Genomic DNA, 22,818 nt, shown 5'->3' with positions numbered 1-22,818 from the left:
CCATAAAATTGAATACTCTGCCAATGTTCTGATCTTTCTAATATTCAAAAAAGGCTTCCAGTGAAGACTGAGGCACACTAGAACCAGTATTTTCATCTTAACTGCCTTGGTAAAGGAGCTTAGCAGAGCAGGCTTCTCAAGAAGGAAGAACAACTCCAGAAAAGTAGGATTTCTAGGATGTCTTGCTGCATAGAAGTTACCATTCCTGACAGAGGTGCAGCAGATGGAAGGCTGTGACTAAGGACAAATTTTAATTGTGGAAAATTAATCTTGTAATTTTCTAATAGTCCTCTAGCAAGAGATCAAATATCATCTGAAAGCACTGCTAATAAGATGTTCTTTGGAGACACCGCAGGGAGATAGAATTGTAGAAGAAGATTAATGAAGATAAAGGCTACGGAAAAAAAAGGAAATAAAATGTTCCATAGTGCATCCGACTTTTGATACAAGAATGTCAGAGAAATTGATACTCATTTACATATGAATGTATGCTAATGAGGAAAGAAAATATAAATCATAAAAGAAAGGAAGAAACACAGCTTTTTTGTTCTAAGTCGACAAACATCACACAAACACCCTGGGTAAGGAAGGCCCTGGTGACTGTTTTAGTTTCTAAGACTCAGCAGACTCTAAAAATCAAGACTCCTGTCTCATCTCAGAAAATGTTCAAGATAACGACCCTCACCTGAAAATGGTTACTTCAGCAGTAATAAAATTACTTTCTTGAGGTAGTTGGATCCAGCCCAACAAGCTCTCCTATGTCTTGCTGCTATGTCCAATAACCAGATCCCATTTTATGGGTAGCAGGCAGGACCATGAGCAGACCACTGAACCTGAACACCTCTGACACAGAAGAGCTGCCTAAACCTCTTGCTGAATGTTCAGTTTAATGGAAGTCAAAACTAATCCTTTACTCAATACACATCTTGCAAAATATCTATGTTTTCACGAAGCTAATTTCTGCAAGATTAACATTTTCAAAACAATGCAACATCACGCCCAGAAGAACCATTTCCAAACAATATTAACATCCTAGATTTGGGTTTCTGGGTATGAGAGTAAGACTGGTATTCAAATAAAGGAAATAAGCAAGGTTTGGGTTGTTTTGTTCTGTTTCCCAAGAAATTAATCTCATACTTTTCTGTCGCAGAGCTTTAACTTCTCTTTGGGAACCGAAGTGTCAGAGTGTGCTCCTTTGGGCCAACAGAGCTGCCCCAGGACACAAATTTTAATAGGGTAAGTATGGGAGGCCCCTGCTAAATATGGGGCACAGGGTGCCTGCCTTTAGAAAGCTGTAATGACCAAACCTTTGACCTCAGACTCAGAAGGACAAAACCCACAGAGTCTCCTCCTTCTCTTTTCCTTTCTGAAGAACAGTTGCTGCTCCAGCCAGCTCAGTCCCACTGCTGTACCCAAACAATGAATAATTTCATAACAAACATCCAAATTAGTTGACTAAAGTAAGTTTACTTCCTGTTATGATGGAATGAAGTAGTTGTATGACACCTATTCTTTGGGTGCTGATATATCTTTCATAGATCTAATGAATATTCTTATTTTGAACAAAGACTGAATAGGACACCAAAATTATTCCAACATAATTCTAAAAACTTATAGTGAACTGCATGTCTTAATACCAATCAGGGTATTGCAGAAACAGAGCAAATAGGCAGGAAATACAGCGTTCTTTCCCAGTGTTCTCATGTCACTTGAGCCCATTACACAGGTACAAAGTGATGTCTAACAGATAAAATTCATATCATAGTTTTTAAAAAATTGACTTTTAGAATGGGACAATATATAAGAAGTCTGAAAGTGAAGAGGATGATACATTAAGTCACTAAAATGGAGTTTTAGGATGGCAGTAACATGTTCCCCAGCTATTCCTTTCAAGTACCAATGGCACCATCTTCTAAAAGCAATTGAGTATTACAAATTAATTAGAAGAAAATTAGTAATGTATTAAACTTACATTGCAAGAAAGACTAAATAGTTTGTCAGTGAATAATACATACTGCATAAAGACCTACACAGATGAAATAAAAGTGCCTCAAAGAAATAACTGTTGGATTTGATGCTATACCAGCAATTAATTTTCTGCCAAATCCTTCAAAATTTTATTACATAAATAATCCATTCCCCTGACATTTTCTAAACAGAACTACTCAGAAGTGAAAACTGTTGTCCTTATGCTCCCCTGAAAAGCTGCATTCACTGTATGTCTGCCCCAGTCTGTTCTACATTATTTTCTGCAGCTGAAAGATCATATCCTGCAACAGCATCACAAAAGAAAGTGGAACCAGCAGAGGTTTTCAACCTGTATTAACTGAGGTGATAGTCTTTGCCTTTACTAGATAGTTATGAAAATATTACTTCTTTGGCATATGAGTTAGACCTATATTTGTTGAAAGTGAGCTCCTGAACTAAGCTCTGTTTGACCAGATTTTAAGGAAGCTGTTGGAAAAACTGTTTATCCCAAAACCGCCGAATGCTTAACAATGACTTCTAATTCAGCAATGCTCTTCAAGGAAATGATAAGTAATGCATTAAGAGGCCTAAATCTCATTCCAGATAAAAATATTCTCCCTTAGCTCGTAAGTCTTGGCAGATGATGTGGGTGCACGAACTTCGGTCAGACTTTCTTCTATATCTGATGAACATCAGCTATAATGCAACTGGTGCCCTCGGTACATGGGGTACTACTGATTGCAGCACAACATCAGCAGCTGAAAATACCTGAGAGAAAGGGAAATATAATGTCTAGACAGAGCAGGTAAAATTTGCAGACAGAATATTGTTGCTTTCCAGTGAAGTCTTATAGGAGATACTGTGTACAGCCATGTCCAAACAGCATATTAGGCAAAGTGACGGCATTTGATTTCCAAGGACATGAATTATTTGACTGTTAAATTATTTCCTGAAGTCTCAACGGAAACATTACTTTCTAATAGTTCTGCATCAGATTTGCCTCAGGATAGAAAAAGGGCTAGATTTAATCCTGGTGTGTGAATAGCATTGCTCCCTTCACAGTTTTTTAATTTTATCTACATTTGATAAAGCTGCTGTCTGTAAGTCCAACACTTCCTTTTCACCATTACACTTTACAATTTAATTCTGGAGTTCTCCTGGCATTGGTGTCTGGAAAGAAGGAGAAGTAATAATTAAAGCTAGGAGTCAAAATCTTTTTAAACAGGTTGAATTGCCCACTGTCAAGCTATCAAATTTTGCCCTTTTTTATGTCATGAGTTAACTCCTAAACTTTTTGCAAGTCAGACTCGGAATCCTCTTTTAGGCCATTCTTCTTTAACAATTACCTTGGGTCCAGGTTACAGAATTTTATATGTGAGAGATTATTTCCTCCATTATAAAATCCTTCTTGAGATGTACCCTAAAAACCAGATAATATGTGTAAGGCAAGCAAAAGAACAGGGATAAGACCTATGAAGAGATTTTGAACATATACTGTCATGTCCATAAAATAATTCAGGGGAAAATACAACTTGCTACTCAAATAGCAACATACATACCATTCAAATTCTGGATCAGCTGATACAAGTGAACTGACCCTCCCCTTGAATGCTTCCAGGATTGGAAGCATTTTATGCATGGTTTTGTACTTGGTTTCTAGGGAGAATCAGACCCATAGTTTTGGATTTAAAAGAATTAACACCTATTTATATACAGATATAATATCTGGTTGTATACAAGTTGCTGAAGATGGCCAAGTACCAGGGTCAAGACATTCCCCCTCAAGCAGAGACATAAAATATGATTTTTTTTAGTGAGTAGAAATAATGTTGACTGACAGCAGAGGATATAATTATGTATGCCACCTTAAGCATCAGTGTTTGCAAAAGTAGACCTTTTATTTGCTAAATATCCATGATGTTTGGTTTAGTCTCTCCGAAAAAAAGAAGGAAATCTGGCACATTCATAGTGGCACTGGCTGAATTTTAAACATGAGATTCTCAGAAGGTAAGTCTTACCTGGAATACTCCAGGCATTTATCCATCATTACTAAGAACAGCTTCAACAGAGCAAAGAAACGGAAGAATTGATAGAATAATTAAGAGAAAAATAAGACCAAAATGGCTTAGTTTTCCGAACAGAATAAAAACTTTGAGAAGAGCAAGAAGCAAATGAAGGAGATAAATTTGTTCCCTAGTAACACGTCAGAGAGCAGAAACCAGACACAAAATAGGCTTTGTGAAAGGTCAATGTGTCAACAGGACAAGTATGCCCAAGCTGTCCATAAATAAGTTAAAAAGAAGAGCTGAAGGTCTAGAAAAGATCCTCAGTGGGAGCAAAAATATTTACTATGAGATGGGGTTTCATTAACCTAATGGAGGCAGATGATGCAAGCATCTACAATAAGGATTTGAATTGGATGGTTCAGATCTTTCACAATACTGTGTTCCAGTTCTGACCTTGGCTCCACACTTCCTTCCCTTTGACCATCTCATGCAGGATACCTTTGTTTAGGTGAGAAACTGGTGTCCACCACAAATGATATTTCATTACACAGATATGTCATGAAAGCTTGGACTAAAATAAACAAAAGTCAGGCCGTGACAGATGTGATTCAGGAAAGAATAAGCTTCTACATGTTCAGAGCGACAAGAGGTCATAGATTTTCATCATTTTCACTCAGGAGGTGAAAAAGGAAAGGATAAATAGACAGTGAAGCTTCCTTTTATGTCTGATTCATTTTAGCTATATTTTCACCTCCCATCAGAAAAGAACAGAACAGGGAAGTTCCCCAGGAATCAGTTCTCTGAGTTATGGAATCTGAGTTCAATTTCTTTTAGACTCCTCTATGTCCAAGGACAGGATGGAGATTACTTCTATCTCTGGAAATGTCAAATATGAGATCTCAATATCAAAGATTTCTTACATGGGGCATGCTGTACCGCCATCTGCACAGGATGACTTCAAGCAATTTATTATCTACAGGCTCATCTAAAATTTATTTTGAAAACATTAAGATGATGGGGAAGTAAGCAAACCATGTGAAGCACATCCAAACCTACCTAAATAAAATGCATCAAGAAGCAGCCAAATCAGAATCTTGTAATATATGATAGAAACAGAAGACTGAGGAAGAAATCCTTCAGATGCTCTATGCATAAATCAATTAATTATTTTGGTTGTGCTTTCTCAATGTTTCCTCTTCGGTTCCATTCAGCCTTATTGCCTGATCAACAAGGACAAATCTTCTGGCCATAATGAAATCTATTGGGGGAAAAAAACCCGAAGCTGAGGTAAAGCCAATGCACTTCACGTAGATTGCTAATTGCAGAGAATAAATCCCTGCTTACCCAACACCAGTGATCACTTGCCTGTAAAAGCTTGTGAATCAGACCCCGAGAAGAACAACAGCCTTTTTCATACATGGGGCTGAGAAACATTCTCAATGCAAAGAGCAGTCAGTGCCGTGAGGAGCACTGAGTAAGAGGAAAAATGTGTGTCGTTCTGCAGCTCTGATGATGTGAACTCGATTTCTTCAGTGGTTTTTTTTTTTGGTGATACTGAGAGGTATTTAGGGGGAAACTGCCTCCCACCTGTAAAGTCCAGTTTGTGTCTTTACAGTGGAATTACTAAATTAACTGAAGTTACTACAGACTTCAGTAAGACGTCTGTAATACTCACTCATAAATATAATAGGACTTTAAAGATAGATGTAACTTGAAGGAGAGAAAAAAACCAAAACAAAACAATCAGTTCCTTTTAGAATTGAAACATTCAAAACACAAATAAAGAACAAACAGAATATTTAAACCTCAGCCTCTCCCCACTTTCCCAGGTAAATATTTCCTCAAAATCCGGGAAATTGCTATGGACTTAAAGTGGAAAGAGGCCTTGCTGCATTATTTCTAGGCTTTAGTTTAGATTCAGAGAATTTTAATAACTTGGCTAAATCTTATTTCTATTAATATAATTCTCCCATCTATCACCAAATAGAAAGGATATTTCCCAGAGGATACAGAGCCCCAAAAGATAAGAATCAAATCTATATTTCCATAACAAATACCTACATAATTAAATTTTCTCTATTTTTAAAGTTGTGTAGTGCAATACAAACAGATACAAGCGTAGGTGGCTTACTTTGGTTTTGGGATACAGAACTGAACTTTGCAATATGAAAAAAATTTAATGTGTTCAACTTCACTTCTAATTTGAGTACTTCTGTACTTGACCAGAACAGGTGGTTAACCATTCAGTAATTTTTTTTATACGTTTATGTTCGAAATGCACTATTTTATGCTTTTAAATTTTCTTTCATTACAATGAAAGTGACTTCAAATTAAATGTGGGAGGTATAAAAAAATTCCACTCTACCCAACATCAAAAGGAATATCAAATTATTGATCTGTAGACAGAAGGAAATTAAATATGGGATCCCCTTTTCATTTAAAAGAAAATAACTGCAACAACTCTGCAAAAGTTCACAGAAGAAATAGATTAAAAATGTTGGCATAAAATCAACTACTGTCTTGAATATATTTTCTGCAGGAGTTTTATTTACAGAACAGCGCAAATATAAGGATTTGTCAGAAGTGTAAAGACTTAACTTTCTTTATTCACTTTTGTGCATAGACAGTCACAGAGACATTTCATAGTTCTGACAGCCAAAATTATGACTTTATCTGTGAAAACAAAATTGTTTTCAGTGATATATCATCTTAATATATTTTGCTTCTGGAAGTTTCTTCTTGGATTTCTTGAAAACATCTCTGTATTTTGTCAGAAGTCAGTTTGGACAAAAATCAATCTATACTTTTTCCGTGGAGAGTTAAAAAATAATTTTTTTGACTCTGAGGCCTGAGTTGCATTAATCTGGCACATTTTACCTCTATTAAATATTCATGAAGGCTCAAATCAAACTTGTCACTTCAGTGTAAACTATTTACATCCGTGTAATTGTGTTTTTACCTGCATATAGTGCCAGTCCATGGACAGCTTGGTCTACAGAGAAAATAAAGAATGAGATCAAAGAGACAAGGGCCTTATAGGTGTCCAAGTAACAAGAAATTCGGAGGTAGAGACTTGAGGATTAATCATAAGGATTAGTTTTAGCTTAATGCAGCTAACCAGTTCTCTCATCTCTGACAGAAAGCAGGACTTTTTCTTTTCTTTTATTTACAGCAGGTGGAAGGAAAGGTGACCATCTTTTAGCTAAATTTTCCTTTCTAAATATTTACTGTCCCTGTATGATTTAGGCAGGTGGCAACACACCACGCACATGGATCACCATGCTCCCAGAGCACAGGTTCAGGGATTGAGTCCATTACCAAAACACATCACAGGCTGTGTTCTTAGACCTGCATAAAATTCTAGTTTCATTGGTAGCAGTCTTTTCCCTTCAGTTTTCAATTCTTGGACATATACACTTTAAGCTCCGTATTACTTGGTAATTTGAGAGAAAAAAAAAAAAAAGAGCCTTAAAAGGATTGTGGATATTCAGATCTTAAAGACATGGAATAACCCTGATTGGAAGAGATGTTGGCAGCTCGTCTAGCCCAAACTTCTGCTCAGAACAGGGCCAGCCAAATGATTAGACACAGTTGCTCCAGACTTCAACCAGTCATGCCTTGAAAAATCTTGGAGAATATACAATCCTTTTGAGCAATTGGTTCCACTATTCCAATGACCTAGGGTCGAAAAAGCTTTCCTTGAGTCAAAATTTGAACATCTCATGTTTAAATTTATACCTGTTGTCTCTTGCTCTCCCAGGGCATACGTGTCTTCCCACATGCTCAATTATATGAAAATATAAGTAGAATACTGTTTTCCAACACTGACAATGTGGTTGTACTTCCGATGAAAGTACAAAAAATATGCTTTTAAATTGCAGATTCTTGCAAGCGGTTTCATTAGCAGCTAATTTAATAGAACTAATGGAAAGATTAACCGAACCATTGTTCCATTGTTTCCATTCCCACCTCTCATACTGCTTTTCCAGCTTTACAATCCTCTCACTGAAAGAAAAGAAACAAATGGGAAGTGAAGAAAAATTTGAAATGAAAATAAGTAAAAATACATCAAAAATTTAGAATTTTCAGTTGAAAAATTGAAACGGCTTCAGGACATCTTTTACATATTTATTGTTTTTCAGTTCCAATATAGGTCACATTTTTCATCACTACTAAATTTATTAAGTGGAAAAAGTTGTAAGTTCTAGCCTAGCATATTTAGTTTTCCTTATGCAAGAAATTTCTTGCATCTGCAGAATTGCTTGAAACTCTAAAAACTTCTGCTTATTTATTTGGTCAAGAGCACCAGGAAAAAACCTCTTGTACAGTTCTACCCACCTTGATTACTGGTAAAGAAAATCCAAACACAAAGAAACTCACAAAATATAAGAAAACGCTTGAATATAAGACAGGGCATCAGTGCTGGTTCTGTTAATTATGACAGATATTTGGATATAAAATTTTGTTAGTTGAACAGATTTATCACGGAATAATTTCTAGGCAAAGGCCAACATTTTCAAATGTCAGTACCCAAAAATCCATCTCCAGGCACACAATTAAACAAGAGAGAATTTTCAACTGTACATCTGCGTAATTTTAACTATTCTATGAAAACCTTGTGAGTCCCAAACAAGTTTATCTTTATATTACATCCATGTATAATGCCAAGATCTTGAGAGGCTTCAGGTTTTGAGGGAAAGGATTCCAAGAAAACATTTCTCCAGATAAATTCCCTGTTTGACCATGGATATTAAACAACTCTCAGCTGTCTTCATACCAGATTACATCCTGTTCTTCACAACACGGGAGACAATTAAATGGTTGAGAATTACTGAGAAATAAATATACTAACGAGATAGAAAGTTTGGTTTTGTGGATGGTGACTAACATATTAGGGAAAGTAGGTTAGCATATAAAAAACCAGTAATTTATTTTAAAACCACCTTTTCTGATACAAATTACTAAGAGTATAAGAATTTTATTTTTTCTTACTTCTACAGAAAGCAGGCTTTCCTGTTTTTCTATTTTTTTTACCATTCATCTGAATCAAGGCAGTACAAATATCACTCAGACAATTGGAAGCAATGGTCTCGATTTTTACATGAAATCTTTTGCTTATGTACAATGATGTTTTGCACAACATTAGAGCACATTTGAGCAGACACGCACAAGTCTTTACAGAAGCGAAGTTGAGATATTAAATGTACATCACAAATTTAGAAGCAAGCAGCTGGCTGACAAATCTTTCCTCTGATGATTCCAGTCTTGTTAGCTTTTTTGTAAGTCTCCCAAGAGTTTCTTTAGCTGCACCATGTGATACTTCACTACTGCTGTTTTCTGCTCTTGCAGCAAAACCTACCATTTCATCGTAAACAAATAGTGTTAACACTTGTGATGCTTAATGTTTTGTCAGTTTGCTCAGCAAGTGTGAAGAAAATGCAAACACTTCCAAGCCTTTTTTCGTGCTGTCAGACTGCACTGAGTGGAGGAGATCTCCCAAATGGATGGTATTGTGTGCTGCATTCAGATCATTTGCTAAAAAATTAAGAGTTGACACTCATGCGATTCTTAAAACAACCAGTACCTGGTTACTAAAACTTTTTTTTCTTATCTGGAACAAATACACATTTTTCTTCACAAGAAGCTTATAGGCCATGGATATTTTTTTTTTTTTAGCTATGACAGACTTGCTTCCCAGAATGGCTTGCCTTACTTTCATTTCTGTGAGTGGCTTTCTAGATATTCCAATGCAGAATTTCTGTACACATACTTTATTTTATATTTTAATATGCAAATGTGCACACTACCCACCCAAGTAAATACGTTTTTCAAGACCTAAATTTTTCATCAATATTTATATCTTTCATCACTTTGTGTAATTAGTCCTTTTTCAGGAGGGGAATGGAAAACTACATCTGGATGTCATGTTTTGCAAAATACAGATTTTTCTTCTTCTTGCATTGGTTCTATTTATACATCGCTCTTAAAACAAGAAAAAGCTAGTTTTATCATATTAATCATTAACAACAGATAAATTATCCAACTGTAATAACTTCTATTACCTTCAATAAATGTGTGCAGCCTTAGGAAAAGCTGATATGCACAATTCGTACTATGCAGACTGACACGATTTAGGGGTTTAAGGGCTCAAAGAAGTAATCCTGAAGCTTACTGTCCCCTTGGTTTTGAAGGTGTTTGAGGTGCATTAAAACACAGAAAACATAAAGTTCAACGTATTTAACAGGTATCTAGTGTTTTTTGACAAGGCCTCTGATATTCACGCTGGCCTCCAGCTGCTTAATCCAGAAGGCTATGTGTTTCCATAGAACATAATCTCCAAACCCTGTGCAGCTGTCTCAGATACTCCATTGCATCTCAAATGGCAAGTGATGCTTATTTTCAAGCGACTGAATCAAGCCTGTAATAATGATCTGGTACAGCTGCGATTTTATAATTAATTTGAAGCTGTAAACGAGATGCAGGATAGCATGTTGCTCTATTTGGTGTGAGAGACAAAAGGAGTTCTCATCCCTGGGGCTGTCCACGTGTGAGTGGCCAAGTGTGGTATTTGGGCCTTGAGGGAACGTGTCTGTGGTTGGTTTTTTAAAGTCTGTTTGGCAACTTTGCAGTTTAGGGGCTTGATTTTGATACCCTTCCTCATTTCCTAGACTTTTATACTGTTGGGTTGGTCTGTTAAGACAAGGAGGTTAAAAAAAAGGTTTTACAAGAGAAAAAAACAAAAAAAAATAATGCACAGGTAAACTTAATTTCTTGTTTTATACTGGACTTCTGTTTTTTTCTGCTTCAAGATGATTTTTAAACAGTCTTAGACATCCCTTTATATAACATTGTCAGTTTGAACCAGATTTATTTGTCCAATGAAGTGTGTTTTATCAGAACATTCATTACCCTTTTTGAGCATAGTGGAGTCAAGGATCAGAAAGCAATTTTCCTTATTTCCTGTTCTCAAAACCATGATTTTTTTTTTTTAGTGAGGTTAAGCAGTGCTTTTTCAAATTCCCTGTGCTTGATGTGTCATCTATCGATGAGTCAAGCCTGTTATGCTGGAACTCTGAATACAAGAATTGTCCCTCACTTTGAAAACTTTTAAAAGGAATGCTTTATTGTTTCTATAGGGGAACTTGAAATAGGCTTTCCTTTTATTCGTAGACGTCATGGCCGTACGCATTGACACAAGGTGTTGACTCTGTGTGCAGGCTCTTCAAATATTCATGCTTGCACCATGATTGCATTGCCTAACCAGCTCTTTTTTGAAAGGCTAAAGCTGCTACATCAACATGAACAGACTGGAATTTCTTTGCATTTTTAGAAACATCTGCTCTACATGTCACTGTGTAACATATCTATATATTTACTGTAAAAGAAATTAAGGTGTCACTTTGCTGCCAAAAACTTAAGCATGTACAGGACAGCACTATTTTTGACACACTGCAGATGGAGTGCTTTAAAAAGGACAGTTTAGCCTTTGCAGCCACATATAATGGATGTATACCCAGATAAAAACAACTCCATGGAGTGAATGTTTAGTCTGCCTTTCTGCTTTTCACTAAATTTTACTTCTAACAGCTGCTTTCTAGTTCACATGAAAATACTACTGATAATTGCAGGAAGAGCTTTGCATCTAAAACATGAATCATGTTTTTCTTACTGACCAGCTTAGCCCCTTCTGTAATATAAGGGAGTTTGAATTCACAGGTCCAAATTCCCAGGATAATATTTTCATGAGACAATGACAGGTTGGCTGTCATTTAAGACTTTTACTATGAAACTGTGCAATTGTGTAAAGGAGCATATAATATTCACAGGGAGAGAAGAAAAAAGCAGGAGGGTGAGACACTACATAGTGATTACAAATTTTAGCTACTGCACTTGTAATTTCTAAAAGCTCTTACATCCTTTATCTTGTTTAGAGGATAAAAGAACAGTGAAGAACACTGGAAAGCCTATGGAAATATTCAAGAACTGGCATGCATCAGGAGACTCCAGTGGAAAAGAAGAGCAGGAGGGGAAGATTTGTCAGTCTCCCAAGATACCCATTTCATCGCTACAGAAGAGGCAGTGGTGAAAATGAGATATTTTTGGTTTTGCCTGACCCACCTCTTAATATCTCACACTCTGCCTCTTCTCCATGAACGTTCTTTGCTGGACATTTTTGTTCTTGGGATAGTCCAATTGCAAGAGGAACTGCTGGTCTCACTTAAATTTATGTTATTATTTTTAATTAATCTGTTAAACTAAATTGTCACTGAAAAGAACATATCTATTTAGCAGCATCTGAAAAGTTGAATTGATTCAGGAGATGGTCCACAAATATCTAAAAAAATAAATCTTAATCTCAAAGTTTGAGAATGTATATGTAGCCACCACTGTAAAGTATATTACAGTAAGTAGCTAAATATCAAAATGACTCTTATTTGGAGGAGAATTCTTAAGAAGTAAAGAGAGAGATCTCTGCATGGAGATTCTCCTGCCCTCTTTTACTTTCATAGCTACAAGTAAGAGCCAAAGATCAATCTAGTTTTAAACATTCTTTTCCTAAAAGCTCCTTGTGTCCAATACACAGAAAGGGAGAGTGAAAGGCTATTGATGTTTCAGCAAAGGTTAGAAAAACCCTTCTGAGGTGAGTCCCTGACCATTCCCTTTCACTGTGCCTTGGTTCTCACTGTGGGAGGTCTCACTGACCACAAACTGGACTCTACCTGGAGGAGGCAATGCAGGAGCTCACCTGCCACACTCAGCTGCAGAGGGGCAGGCAGCAGCCCATGGGACTAGACTAGAGCTGGTCTGAAGAAAAGCCATTCCACTACAATGTAACAGGTTATCAGGCCCTCAGCACCAGCTACTTCTCTCTGCAGACCCATTCCTATCTATCCACCTGCTAATGCAGAAGTAGCTCCACTGCCTGCCAACTGTATGTGGAGCGCCGTGACTGGCATTTCCTGCATATGCTCGTTCTTTTTGTCCCTCTTGCAAAATCCAGGCAGAGAAGTTGATGCTAAATAGCACAAGACATTCTCTCTCTTCAGTGCCTGAGCAATCTGTCTCTGTGGTCTTCCCAGCCTCCATGAGCCCAAGGGTTTGGAAAATAAAAATATCAACCAAACCTAAACTAAATCAAATTGTACAGAATAAAGCAGAGCCAGAGCTCCGGCTGTCCCTCATCATTCAGAAGCACAGTACTGTGATATGTGAAAAAAATAAATGCTTCTCACAACTGACAATTTTTTACTTTCATTTTTCTTTCAATAAATAATATTGAGTTTGTGTAGATGCTTTTTAAGATGAAGAAGAATGAAGCAAAATTAAGTGGTATTGAACACCAAAACGTCACTTTAGCTAAGCAGCAGGATGTTTAGATCTTTGCTGAAAGCTTATCTGAACTACTGGAAGCTCCTTGACTCTGCAAAATCATGCAATACCTTTTAAAGCAGGTCAAATATCAGGCACTTCAGCTGCCAGGAGTTTCCCATCAGCAAAAAGAGAGGATGGGGAAGAAAGAAGCTCTTCCATCTTTCCCGAACCTAGGAAAGGCTGGTGCTACAGTCAGGTGACAGTTAGGGGGATTGGATATTGTTTTGTATAAATTTTCCTTCTGTCAAATTTAATTATATACCATTTTTTTTAATATGAATAGATTCTGTTGTTTTTAAGCAGAACCTGTGCCTGGATTCAAAAGTATTCTCTGCAAATGCAGTGTCATGCATGCTTATGAAAATCCTCATGGAAAATTATGTGTATAGAATATATAATTACATGTACACATACAGATTATTTCCACCACTTTCATGGACACATCCCTAAGTGTTTGCAGGAAAAATCATAATATTTGGACATCATTTATTAGCTGGACAATTATACAAATTGTATATTTGTATTTCAAATGAGTCCCATATTTTTTCTACATTCTGTGTAATATTTGATCAACTCATTAAGAAACATGAAGATTAAAATTCAGGAGTGTCTGGATGCATGCCTGTTACACTTAATTAGTGATTGCTGGAAAAAGAATCTGAGAATTATCATACTGCATAATAACAAAGATCTACACAGCAATAAAAATATTCTGCACAGTGTTTTAATTTGATTCACCGTCTCTGGTAAACTTAAACAGGTGAAGCAAAATGCAGCATTTTGCACTATGTCAGGGTTTAATTTTAGAGTTTTATTTATAAATGTTACCAGTCATTTGAAGAAAGGAGCAATTGTAATAGTAGAAAGGTGCAATATTACAGATTTTTTACAGCCATGCTGTAATGGCTTCAGTGTATATTAAATATTTAAACATGCATAACATACATTAAAAAATTGACAGAGCTGCAGAGGACAGAAACACAGCACTTTGGATATAAAGATTTCAGATACAATACAGGGCATGAAAGCAAAGTAACTGAGTAAGTGTGAATCATCCTGCTAGGATGCTGAGAATGTTCAAAGGGTTAAGGATGGCAAATCACATTTTGTTGCTATGTGCAGCAGGGATAAAAATCTACTGGAACCCCCTTTAATAGGTGAAAGGTGGTCTGAGCCAAAACGCACACACTGACGTCCAACCCTTCCCCAGAGGATCAATGATGTTTTTTTGTGTGTGATCAATGTAATATTCCACAGCTAAATTTAGGGACTCTGCATCCTATGAAAATGGCACCTCTCTATGACTAATTAACAATAAAAAATTGTGGTTATCTGCAGGTTTAATTATTTAATCTACAAGGTTTTGATTAACTTAAATCTTTTTACTAGGGACCAAAAAGTATATAGGGAAACAAAAAAGCATTTCTAATGCTGTTTGTTCAGAAGGGATTCTGTAATTTTCCCTAGTCAGCTTGTAAGATTACACCATCTTTGCTGTTAACTTCCCTAACCCAAGCAAGATACAGTGTGAGACAGACTGCTAATAATTTTCACTGTCTCACTGTACTATTTGGTTAAATCATAAACTACGTCTACAGAGCTGCTTCTTTTTATTTTGGAATTTTTAAAGACTTTTAGTAGTACAGAGATCACAAGATTCACAGTTTGATTTTGATGTGTTAGAAGAAAGCTAAAAAGTTGAAAACAGATACCTGGTTTCAGGCATATTTTACTAAGCAAACAAACCTCTACACACAGGTTCACTCTCTCTTCTGTACTGGTACTGCATCTACATGTTTACAAGTCGTGGGGTGATTGATACCTGTTGGTCCACCAAAGTCAGAGGGAATTCTGTTTGATATCAGGGGGGCCAGATTTCACCTTCAATAATTCATTTAGCACACAGGCTGGAGTATTTGCAGTGATGTTGTGGATGGGTACTGTGTAAAGGATGAAACAGGAAAAAAATACGCTCACCATAGAAGCTCTTCCAGGAGCCATGACCACTATGAGCCCTCTCTTCTCCAAGCACTCTGAAGATTCTGCTTATATGCTATTTCTCTTTCTAAAAGTGCATAACAAAAATCATTTAAATGAAGACTTAAAGGAAAAACAGACCTGAAACTGAGGGAATAAGAAAGAGGTCAGTTCTCACCTCTGACACTAGATTGTTCTAAAATCATAAGCAAACCCATATGGCTTAATTTAGAAATAAGAGAAATTAACATTAATTAAGATTTCTGAGAGTCTTACAATTCATACCAGACTGAAAAAAACACCCTATGAAAGTCTACTTTTGGAAATGTATTCTGCACTCTTCCTTGCATTTTTCTTAACCTTATCTCCCACTTGTAAGATGGAAAAATGAAGATACACTATAAAAATTAATATTTAAATATCAGGTATTGTTCTTAGTATCACAAATGTTATTGTGCATTCAAATATTTTAAGGGCAGGTGTCAAGAGAATGGGATCAGACTTAGATGATCTCCAGAGGTCCCTTCCAACCCCAGATATTCTGTGATTTGGCGATTCTCTAATATTTAATCTATTGCTGTAGTAATTACCATATCAAACAGAAGTTCAATAGGGATAAATGTCATATGATGTAGGGATTATTTTGGAATAGTTTTTATGTTAAACTTACATTCAAAAGCATTTTTTTAGGAAGAAGCCTATGTTAGCAATTAGAACAAATTTTCAAGAACCAGTTAACCTATATGTAGGCAAAGAAAATGATAGTTTGTCCAAGACCTGCAGAAAAATTCTATTTTTATGATTCCAGGTTGCCCTTGAGGTTCAGGCAGAGAATTCAGAACCTCACCCCCAAACAGAGAAGTTTGTAGTATTACCATTAAACCAACAAGAGAAATATATTGGTCAATAACAGCTAGGCTTGCACTTTTCACTATTGGCAAGTAAGCAACACGTGGGCAACTCAGCTAGCAAATGTCATGATTTCAGTTATTTGCTCCAAATTTTGACCAATGATTAGAACAGCCTATGCACAGATTCACAGACACAGTATCACAGCCCTTCAGTGACACTTTTAGAGTCCTAATGCTAACGGTACTTTATGATTTATCTGTATTTATCTACAATTATAGGCTATGTTCTGATACCATCATCCCATACATACAGGCCTCTCCAGCTGTTACATGCTCCCTTTTACCCACTGTGCTTTGGATGAAAGACAAAAGTTTAGGTAAATGTTTATATTATCACAAAAATATGGATCTTGTGATTTTATTAGGTAGGTGTGAAGAATGAAACGTTGAAAACATTCTCCTATTGCAATGGACACATAAGCAATCAAATGCCTTCTTAGACCACTCAGCTCTGCTTGCCTAGTGAAGGCAAGAGGTGCAGATGTCAGGATGGTTGTGATCCTGTCTAATCTCTGCCGAGAAGTGTGAGGACTCATTGTCACCAGCTTTCTCCACCATGCTTCCTCACAGACAGGCTCCAGATACCAACATTTCTCTATAAATAAAGTTTCAGGGCCATTTTACAACCACATGCCCTTCTGATGGAAAAAAACCCAAGAGAGTCATTCCCATATCCCCATTCATACAGTACAAATGAAAAAAAGAATTCTGGTTTGTTTCATGAAGTAAGAACATTCACAGAACTCAGTTCATCCCCCCTCTCTGTAGAGTGTTTTCGATTAAATTTTAAGACAAACCATAGTGACTGAAAGGCACAGAAGCCTCAGTGTTTAGAGGGAGCAAACACTGTTAATGTCACTACCTCCAGGGGGTTACTGATCACTGTGAACTTTTGATTATCACACTGTAAAATAAAGAAGACATTTCTATTTCACTTGAACATGCTTGGGTTTTTTAAGTCCTGTGCACAAAATAGGATACAGTCAAATTTATTGAAGGTCAGGTATGTCTAATTGGGAATGCCCACTGCAATTTAACCTATTAAACTGATATATTCTACCAATGATATGCAAAAAAAAACTAAGCAAAGCACCCAAACTCAACTCAACTCCTCAAAAGTCCCAAACCATTAAAAATATATTAAAAATCTTGCCAGGCCTGTTATGATCCCAGATCATATGCTAGGGAAGTTAGACACTATCTCTAGTAGAGTTACTATGAGGGAAAGAATGAAGACCAGAGGGACAGATGGAAAACTCGTTTTGGAAACTAAGAGACTCAACTCCATTCCAAGAAAAAAAGAAGGCTGTGAGTGGTAGACCTACCAGAACATCTACAGTTGAAACACTGGAAGACAGCACTTTCATTTGATAACTTGCTGGAAGTTTCTAGCTGGCAGTATTTGGGCTGTATTTAGTCTGCTCTCAACTGTGGTTCTTGCAAGACACAACAATAAAGGCTGACATAATGAAAGCAAAATTAAGTAAACTGCAAACCCTGTGTGCATTTTTTTTTCAGGTGTTTACTCATTCAATGCCCTCGCAGGCCCAAATGATGGCCCATTATTCCCAAGAGTGCTCTATTTCAAATCAGTGACACAGAAACAGGGAAAGGTTACTCAAACTGTGCAGAACCTGGGTTTGAAGCAAATTATTCTTCCATATGTTCAATATCTTTAGAAGAAAATAGTCCAGGCAGGCCTATCTATTTATGTTTAACATTTCTGAAACAATTTTGAATCCAACTGAAGTAACAGGTGACTGCATTAAGGGGAGCAAAAGACCGAACAACCAAACACGATCACAATCTATTTTTCAGATGACTCTGCCTTGCATGTTCCTGTCAAAGCCTGGGCAGACTTCAGGGGATGTATTATGTCTGTATAGTGAACAAGGCTCTTGTCCATTGGAATAATGCTTTATCTGAAGCAGATAGGAATATGTGGGCTGAAAATTGAAATAGTTGAAAAGTGGAAAACTGAAGGACAGCACAGGTAGGTAACTTCCAAGGTCACAGGCAACAAGCTTCTGGCGGAGGTGGGAGGCTTTTTAATCACTGAACAACAGACAGTAAGGAGAATATCTGTCTTTGTAGTATGAGGATATATTTGTTTTGCCTTTGCAGTTCATTTTTTTTTTTTTTTGTCTCTGCAGTGCTGTGGGCTCACTGCTCTGCCCTTGGCTTCCATACTGCTAACAGGAAAAATCCGTCATGAAAATAGACCAGCTGCTGGCACAAAACCAATAACACTTCCTCTCTTTTCACAGGTGATACAATCCACTCTTCCCTTTCTCAGATTAGTTTTTCTAAATGCATTCCATTTCCATTTAATAGATTCAATGGAAAACTACGTAAGTCTTGCATAAACAATACTTTTAAACAGCCATAGAAATGTCACTTTTATTTTTCCCTCAAGACAAGTCGTTTCCCTAGTGTGCATAAACTTTCTAGAAGATGAACTTCAGACTTGCTTTTAGGATCTCTGGAAAACAGTGAAGAGACACTTTTGAATGTCAGGGAACCTTAGCCACATGATTAGTAATAGCCAGGAAATTTCATGATTTGAACTGTTTCCTGACCTAGAGTCAAAATTAATGTGTCCATAGAAGATGAGACTACAACACCACATTCAGAAATTAATACTGTCTCATCAATTCTCAGGAATATGGGATTTAGAGCAGTCACCAGGCAGCTTTTTGTCAGGTTAACAGCAACTACACAGCACCCATATGAATGCATGATGCATCTTTGCTCCTATATTCTGAGAATCCCTTTCCCACCCTTCCTCAACATCTCCTTTTTCTGAAAGACTGAGAGGCAGAAGGAATTCTGCAGAACATTTTTGGCCATGGGGACACAACGAATTTGGCCTTGTACCTGCATCACACTGCTAACACAAAAAAACCCACTGTTACTGACCAAATGTCATTTGTGGCTTGCAGAGTGTAAGTGCAATTCCGTGTTAACAGCACACGATTACTTGTTCCTGCCTTCATTATCTGTTGATGCTAACGATGTATGGATTGGCCAGTGTATGACAGTTCTTCCCTTGAAGGACACTCCTGTAAATAAATTAAGTGAAATGCAAATAAAAAGCCCCAAGCCTAAACCAGTTTGTGAAAAGGCTGCTTGTAAGTGTTCTGTTCGTACTTTTCTCACTGCAGGCAACCAGGGTGTGAAGCAGGTAAGAAGTCAAGCAAGCTCTTGACGTCAGTTATTCCTCATTTGGAACAATTTTAAACAATCTTTGACTTATGTTCATATGCTGATCATTGATTAAGCCCCAGGGATGTTTCCTCTGGTGTTTCTTTGCCTTTATTACTATAAACAATGTAGTACTTTTCCAAACCACTTAGTTTCAGACTCTATGAATGGTCTGTTAATAAATGCATCCTTATATTTTTTGTTTCTCATTAATACCTAGAAGACAGCTGATTTTCTGACAAGCTCAGAGAAACACTCTGAAACACTCATCATTATCAGCAATAAGTCATGTTTATTTCTTAGTTGCACTCGAACATTAGAATTTATGCACAAAGAGTATTTAATTCCTCTAACAGAATGATCAATTTTTGTATTTCTCCATAGAGTTACACATTACTCACTTGGCATTTTCAGTTAAATGAATCCGTTCACTTAAAATAAATAGTAAGGAAAAAACAATAGCAGACATAGAGGCTTAATAATCAAGTAGCATGCTTATAGCCATAACTAAGGGACTTCTGATGTTATAAGAACCCACTGATGCCTGCTTTTAGGCACACAGCACATACAGTGGTTTTAGACAGAATTAATTTCTCCCAGAGTCTTTTATTAAAAGCAAAGGAAGGCTCCAGTTCACAGATTAATAACCTGTGAGTTATCATTTCAGCTGTTTTCAGGGAATATTGCATGTGAGTACCTGGATTTCATGTTTCTTCATAGCAGGGGACCCAGTGATATGGACTGCTCAAGTTTTCTTTTCACACAGTTTTCAAAAGCCACTGATGTGTCTTGCTACCACCCACTGAAAGCCTAAACTTGCCTGATGACAATTGTTTTTCAGGGCAAAGTCACTGCAATAAGTGCTGCATCTCAACAGATGGAAGTCTGAGAGCTTTCTCAGAGGATCTGTGGACACTGAACTAGTAAGGATAGAGGTAGGTCAGCTCTTGCACTTGAGATGTGTTGTATTGTGTGCTGAAGCTGAACTTGGACATGTCAGCTCAGCAAAGATGGGAAACTGATACAATGACTGATATAAAAGAGCTTCACACTAAGAATAGCTGTTAGCAGGAAAAGTGTTCCTCTCCTTCCCATCTCTGGTTAGAGTCAGGATGGTTCTCCTTTCAGGCTAGCACTGCTCCACAGCGTGGCAGAGCAGATGCTTGGCTTCTGAGGGGAGGTGGGAAAAGGTAGTATTCCCAAAGCTGGGGGTGGCAGGAAGGGAGCAGGTCTGAAATAGCAGAAATTAGAGGTTAGTTGGTTTGCCCCTCTGTTTGTAAGCTGCTAGACTATCAACCTTATTCTTCTGATTTCCAATTTATTACCATTCTTCACAGAAAGCATGTAATGTTGGGGTGGTTTTTTTTGGTTTTGTTTTGGGGTTTTTTATTTGTTTGTTTGCTTGTTGTGGGGTTTACTACTGAGAGTAGTGCAATGCAGAGCACTGCACAACTACAAGCTAGCAGACTGGCAGTTACATATTTCTGTGGTCAGGTCATACAGTAACATGATCAATCTATTATCAGCTAGGCCTGAACCTTGCATGAGGATCATGAAACACAATGTTTGTATTCAGTCATTTATTGCTATTGTTTCTTGCTTGTCTCAGATATGTTCTAAACTGTGACAGGAAGGAAAGCCTTTAAGTTTCTTTGCACATCTTTTTCTGTCTAAAAGGTGTTGGAGCATTAAGTAACTACTGCAAGGAGAGCCCAGGACAAGCATTTTTGTGTACAGGATGACAAGAATTGTTACAAGATCTGAATATTCCCCATTGACCCCATGCAGGAGCAGGTGGATATCAAATGAGTATAGGACCCTGCAGAGAACTCGTGCTGGAGCAGGCTCCTGCCAGGACTTGTGGAGAGGAGCCCACACTGGAACAGGTATTTTGGCAGCACTTGTGATTCAGTGGAGGATCCACACTGGAGCAGCCTGTTCCTAGGTCACTGCACCCCATGCAAGGGACCCACACTGGAGCAGTTCCTGGAGAACTACAGCCCGTGGTAAGGACTCACACTGGAGCAGTTCCTGGAGAACTACAGCCCGTGGTAAGGACTCACACTGGAGCAGTTCCTGGAGAACTACAGCCCGTGGTAAGGACTCACACTGGAGCAGTTCCTGGAGAACTACAGCCCGTGGTAAGGACTCACACTGGAGCAGTTCCTGGAGAACTACAGCCCGTGGTAAGGACTCACACTGGAGCAGTTTATGGAGAACTACAGCCCATGGTAAGGACTCACAATGGAGCAGTTCCTGGAGAACTACAGCCCATGGTAAGGACTCACAATGGAGCAGTTCATGGAGAACTGCCTCCCGTGGGAGGCACCTCACTCTGGAGCAGGGGAAGTATGTGAGGAGGAAGAAGCAAAAGAGACAACGTGGGATGAACTGACCACAACTCTGCACCGCTTTCTGGGGAGGAGGTAGAGAAGTCTGGAGTGAAATTAAGCCTGGGAAGAGGGGGAAGGTTTTGTAAGATTTGATCTTATAGTACTCTGATTTTACTGGTAATAAATCACATTCATTTCCTCCAGTCGAGTCTGTTTTGCGTGTGATGGTAACTGCTGGGTGATCTCTCTGTCTTCATCTTGACCCACGAGCCTTTTGTTGTATTTTCTGCTCCCTGTTCTGCTGAGGAGGGGAGTGACAGGGTGGCTTGGTGGGCATCTGACAGCTGAGCCATGTAAATCCACCGCAGCCTTTACCTATCAAGGTATCACCAATAACGTAGCACAGCTTTGGAGTAAATTCCACTCCCTTTGACACTAGTAGCACTTTTTCCAAAGATACAAAGTGCATGCTACTCATATGCCAATGGTAGCTGCTATTTAGTTGAAAAGATTAACATTTTCAAGATGTATACTGAATGATACTATGAGCTCTAAAAGCTTTCCTTGTGAATGTTTATATGTCAGCTACCTGAGCTGCCCCCAATCTCCCTACACACACACGCTTTAAAGGTGAAACAAACTTCATAGTAACAACACAAAATGCCTGGAAGAACTGGGAGAATTAAAACATAACTACAAAGTATATCCTGTGGGAAAACTAACATTTTGAATCACACCTGCTTCTCTCAACTCTCATTGCAGTATTCCTTACGGCTCTTCCACTTCGTTTTGTTCAAATCATCATTCCTGCTGCAGGATAGAGAACGAAATTATTGCTGTAAAATAAAAGGCCATGGACAAGGAATGGAATCAGAAAGAAAATCTCTCTAAGAGCTTTCCCATTGTGGATGAAGCTCACTGTACACAGAGTAGGGAGATGCCTTCCTTCTTCACTCCCTCCCCCTTCCTGTTTCTCAACTCCTGATGCTTATTCCAAATATTCTTCTCTGAATGTGCTGAGTTTTATCCCATGATATTTTGTCAGGT

The 22,818-nt window shown here is 37.8% G+C and overlaps 1 long non-coding RNA gene across 1 annotated transcript in view; it reads left to right on the top strand.

The window, feature by feature from the left end:
- LOC108503197 overlaps positions 1-21,578 on the top strand; it is a 111,561-nt gene extending 89,983 nt beyond the window's left edge. The window contains exons 3-5 of the long non-coding RNA XR_001876755.1: positions 18,388-18,501; positions 20,280-20,373; positions 21,227-21,578. This is a non-coding gene — a long non-coding RNA (uncharacterized LOC108503197). The remainder of the gene's footprint in view (positions 1-18,387; positions 18,502-20,279; positions 20,374-21,226) is intronic.
- Positions 21,579-22,818: the final 1,240 nt, after the last annotated feature.

The sequence above is a fragment of the Lepidothrix coronata genome, unplaced genomic scaffold (assembly GCF_001604755.1).
Source record: "Lepidothrix coronata isolate B3197 unplaced genomic scaffold, Lepidothrix_coronata-1.0 Scaffold133, whole genome shotgun sequence".
NCBI lineage: Eukaryota > Metazoa > Chordata > Aves > Passeriformes > Pipridae > Lepidothrix > Lepidothrix coronata.
This window is presented reverse-complemented; position numbering and strand designations above follow the sequence as displayed.